This window comes from Bidens hawaiensis, unplaced genomic scaffold, assembly GCF_021521415.1.
Source record: "Bidens hawaiensis isolate Kalapana, Puna unplaced genomic scaffold, B.hawaiensis_p1.1 tig00014826_1, whole genome shotgun sequence".
NCBI classification, from domain to species: Eukaryota; Viridiplantae; Streptophyta; class Magnoliopsida; order Asterales; family Asteraceae; genus Bidens; species Bidens hawaiensis.
Genome location: NW_027492308.1, coordinates 506389 through 512166, shown reverse-complemented (window position 1 = coordinate 512166; position 5778 = coordinate 506389).

Genomic DNA, 5778 nt, shown 5'->3' with positions numbered 1-5778 from the left:
TATTACCCTGAAAGTTGAAAATTCATAGAAAGTTGTTAATTCATCAAAGCACTACCAAAAGTAGGAAAGAGGAGTACATTCGATCCTTTTTTTAGATGGAAGACTGTTTACTATAACTTGAAGAGAAGATTTAAACAATAATAATAAAAGTGTCTCAAAAATTCAAAAGTTTTTTTTGTCTTCAAAGATACCTAATTTTTCCATTAAAATGAAACATATATCAAATGTTTGTTACTCTCGTGATCATAGCACCAAGTGCCACCAAAGCAGAATACAAGAAACATCACCCACTTATTAACCCACACAAAAAACCCTGTTACAACCGAAAAAAACACCAATCTTCCTATGTAATACTCCATTGACGCCTTTTATTTCTTATTCATATTTTAATTAACCTGACAAACTTTAAAAATTATTTTTCTTCAAAGTTATTTAATTCCTGTCATGTGTTTCATTCTTATGTTATTTGTAAAATTCATTAACACAAATAAATGACATATCAATCTTCATTACTCTCTAGTCATCATTTATTTTTAAACCTTTCAATTAACTTGAAGTATGAGGTACTAGTGGACAAAACGAATTCACTAATAACCAATTTCATAACTGTTTAACATAAGTCAATTTTGTTATAAATAAGATAATCACTAAAAAGTAATCAAGCTGCATCTCATTTGTATCACTTAAATAAACATTAATAAAAAGAAAATTACACAAGATTGGTACGCCTAATGAAAGTTCAATAATTTTCCTAAAAGAAACAAGGTTTAGTAATTTTTAACTTGACACTTGAGAAATTGGTTACCATGTTGCAAAGTTATCTCTAAATTGAACAGGTGTTACTTTTTATATAATTTAATGTTTTTATTTTTATATAAACAAAATAATTTGCTGAACCCAAACAACATATACATGTGACTGAAATGGATTGAGTTTTTTTTTAAATAATAATAAAGTAGGAAGAATAAAATCTACTTTTTGGAAAATGAGATTTGTGGTTCAAGATGGATTCTTTTTGGGAAAATATCAATAGTGAGATTTTTAAGTTAATGCTCTATTAATAGTGAAAATATAACTATTAAGAATGATAAAAGATAATAATAAAATCTTATTGGTTACCTTTAATGCTCTATTTTTGAAAATAACTATTCATCATCATCATACTCACTATATCCCAGCAATAGCAAAGTTATGATAGGGTCTGAGAAGGATAAAATGTAGACAGCCTTACCTCTACCCCACATGAATAGAGATGCTGCTTCCGGTGAGACCCCCGGCGCGATAGTAGTTTTGCATCAAGCCTTTGACATAAGGCACATAACACTCAACCATCCGGACACCGGCTGATTGGTGCATGTACCCTTGTCTTTCGGCTATCAGCGCCACCACATGATGCCTGATTAACCTTCCGTCACTTTTAACATTATTTTCACGAGATTAGTAAAATAACGTCAAAATTACTGAAAATAACTATTGATAATATGAAATAGACAACATACTAACTAAAATGATGAAGCTTTTACAAGAATGCTTCTAATACAAACTTATACAAGGGTGTTGTATCAAAGTAGAAAATAAATAACATTATATTTCTTAAAAACATTTTTTTACAACTCGAGATCACCCTTCCTTTTGAATAATAGAACGTGGTGACTCAGCCCACTAATCTAGGAGGAAACCCACAACTGGAAAAACCCCTGACTTAACCGAAACAGAGTGCTCTAGACGAGACTCGAACTCACGACCTCACATAAGAAAAGGCATAGGACTACCGCTGGATCAACTGGGAAAACCCTTGGCTCAACTCGTAGCATGTACTTTCTTTCATGATACTTCCTTACCGAAACAGAGTGTTTCAGACGAGACTCAAACTCGCAATCTCTCATAAGCTATGTTGTCTCATTAGGCATTGTACAGAAAACTGGGACAAAACATATATAGTGAAAGAAATCACAGTGTATATAACATTATCCTTTATTTAATATATACTGTATAATATATTCTTAAGGATGTTGGTCTTTTATGAATGGTTCTCAATATTTTTGTTAATGATTTTATGAAGAGAAAATTGCCAATTGAGTCCATGTGGTCTTTAGATGGAGTCACAATTAGTCCCTGCAGAAAAATATAAACTTCTTACATCCTCATAGTTTACAAACTAAACCTTATGTGTCCCTCCTTCTAACAACTCGTTAAGTTAACATTAAAATTAAGGGTATTTATGTAATATTGTATCTAAAACCATTTACCCTAAACAATATAAACCATTTAAATTCTATCATTCAATATTACATCCTCATACTTACAGCAGTCGTTCAAAATAATCCGGCAACCATTAAATTTCAGTCGTGTTTCGATGGATTTTACATACCCGCTCGTAGATGTGACGGATTTTGCAAGTGTCCTTCAAAGGTGTGACAGAAATTATAGTCGTCGAGTATGGAGGCTGCACCTTACTGATGAGGATTTTGATATAGAAAATTACAGTAAGTTCTTATTAGTTTTTTTTATTTGGTTGTAAAAGATTGATTAATGTTTTTGTTTGAAAATTACAATTAGGTCTTATTCAAACTATTATAAAAGATTGATTCTTTTTTTTTAATTACAGGTGATAATAACTTATTTACATTTAATATTTTTCATGGTGGTGAGTTTTCTCAATTTCCCGGTAGAGCTTACGGGGGAGGCCGATCGGTTTTCATCGACAATGTCGAGGTTGGAAAAATTGTTAAGGATGATTTGGTGGATATGACAAGGAATCTAGGATATCCTTCTAACGAGGTACTTTACTTTCATTTTAGAGAACCAAATAAGTGTATGGATTGGGGTATGCATCCACTGTGTGACAATCTTGATTTTAAGAAAATATTTGATATTGTAAGAGGTGGAATTAAGGTGATTGAGATATTTGTTGAACATGAACAATTCACGTTTGATAAACAATGTGTCGTCCTCTTCCCATTTTAACTTTGCAAAAGAAGTAGAAGAAGTTGATGTTGATATAGAATACACATCGAATAGGTTAAATGAGCAAGATTCTGATGAAACCGATCCACATGAATCAGATTCATATGAAACAGAGGATGATCCAGATTACGTTGTTGAAGAAAATGGTTCTAATTATTTGGAAGATGTACAAGTTGACATGAGTGTCGTCAAGTGTAATGTTGATGCTTATGTGGTTGAAGTTTATAATGCCACATATAATGCCCTAGATGGTTATGAAGGTGATGAACAAGAGAAGAGTATTGACGTTGAGCTTGTTTATAATGATGAAGATAATTCCACTGTGTTGAATACTGTGAAGCATAGGATAAGAAGGAAAGCAATTTGTTTCGGGCCTGGGAGTGATGTATGCCCATTCGATGTTGGTCAGTTAATTGAAGATAGGATATGTTGAATGAAATGGTTAGAACATATGCAGTGGCATCAAGAAGAGATCTTTACATTAAGAAAAATGACAATATAAGATATAGAGTTGTATGCTTGGGTCAAAATCCTACTTTGATTAGTGGTGAGGGATCAAACTTGCTAACCAGGGAAAACCCTAAGGCTCAAATTGTCAAAAAAAGGAACATTAAACCCACTTGCCCTTGGGCAATTCAGATCTCAAGACCATCCATTACAGATTAGTGGTGTGTAAAAACAATATCCCCCAACATCAATGTCTCCAAACTAGGGTTGTTAGTCTATACACTATGGCACCATAGCGCGGGAGATTGAGTCAGAAATTGAAACCAATCCTACAATTCCCATGAAATCTCTTCAAGACAAAATTCAAAAGAAGCACAAATCCACGTTTCCGAATTAAAAGTTAGAAGAGCAAAAAATGTTGATAATGATAAAAAGGATGGTGATTTTATATAACAATACGGTATGCTAAGAGATTTCATAGTGATTTTAAAGATACCCTTGATTTGCCCACTGATGCTAACTTCACTTTTATTAGTGACCGTCAAAAGGTAATTCTATGCTGTAAATGTGGTTTGTATGCTCTTTTTATGCTGTAAATGATGTTTTTTATGCTGTATTTGTTGTTGTTAATGTTGTAATAGATTAGAAAAGTATTAATTATACATGTTATTACGTCTTTTGCATAGATTGGTAAGCCAAAGAAAAATAGAAATAAGGCATGGGATGAGAGGACAAATAGAGTTGTTGAGGAGAAGAGGACAATAAGAGTTGATGAGGTAGAGAAAGTGTTTTCTAAGGGAGGAAGAATGACAAGAAAAGGAGGCACGGTAAAATGCAGAAAGTGTGGTGGTTTTGGCCATAATCGTAAAACCTGCACCGGTGCACCACTTGGGTGATGTTCTTGACTTTTTATAGTTTTGGGATGGTTATATGGTATTGACTTTGTTTTAGACTTGGTTATGTGTAATGATATTGACTTTGTTTTAAACTTGGTTATGTGTGATGGTATTGACTTTGTTTTGAACTTGGTTATGTGTAATGGTATTGACTTTTTTTTGAACTTGGTTATGCTTGATGGTATTGACTTTTTTTTGGACTTGGCTATTTTTGATGGTATTGATACTAGTTATACAAACAGTTTGTATGTATACATCAAATCTGGTTCACTCCTTTATAATATGTTAGTTTGTATGAATGCTATAAAACAATGTGTTATTGTTAGTTTGTAACAATACAAACTATAAATTTGGTTCATTCCATACAAACTGTTATTCAATGAAACATTAAACATGGTCTACTTTATAATGTTTTAATTTGTAACAATGATGCGTAGTATAAAATACAACATGTAAATAGAGTGAAAATAAACAACTACAACTAAAATTCAACCATTAAATGTTTACAAAGTATAAATAAAAACAACACAAGAACACAAAACGTACAAACGTAAAAAAGGAAAAACATCTAACAAATTCCTAAAACAATCTTTAACTTGGTGACTTCCTTGGCTTTGGTTCTTGCATACTCGTCTTTCTTGTTCATACTCTTCACCAATGCAGGGATCCTTTCACACCCTAGACAAGTAGGCGTATCCGCCCACCTTAGCCATCCACAAGAACCCTTCTGTAATGAACAACAACAATCAACCATCTTAACCCTAATCAACTAATTTCTTTTGGAATTAACCAAAATATCAACTGATATCATTCAAAATTAAGTTAAAAATCAACTGAATACATTCACAAATTAAGGTCAATAAGCTAATTTCTTTCACAATTAACCTCAATAACAACTGAATTCAATGTTTTTCTTTAGTTGAAATACTTACACAACACAAAAAGCGTCGGCCGGGGTTAGCATCCGTCCGGGATATACGATAGCACGCACCTGCATCACATGAGAAAAACAAATCTGATGCACCGACACCTTGTGACCTCGATTTCGCTGACGAAGATGAAGAGAATTGTGACATTTTGGCAAAAAAATTGATCGTGGCACCTTGTGATATACTCACGATCAATCAACACTATAAACACACATTCAATCAATAAATAGCAACCAAAATATCAAAGTAAGAAAAACTGAAATGAAATCTCAAACCAGAAATAAACATACATAAGTGATGAACTGATTATGTAAACACTTAAGGGGTTACCTGAAATCGATAGAAATAACAACGAAACCTCTGACTCTAAAACCTTCAGCCAAATAAAAACCTAGCCATTGTTAGGGTAAGGGTTTGAGGGTGAGAGAAGACGAATTAGGGAAGATGACTGCTGATGCGTGCTGCGTGTCTTATATAATTGTGATAGGTGGTATAAAATATAAAAGGATGGAATGATTTAGCTTTTGCACAAGATCGTG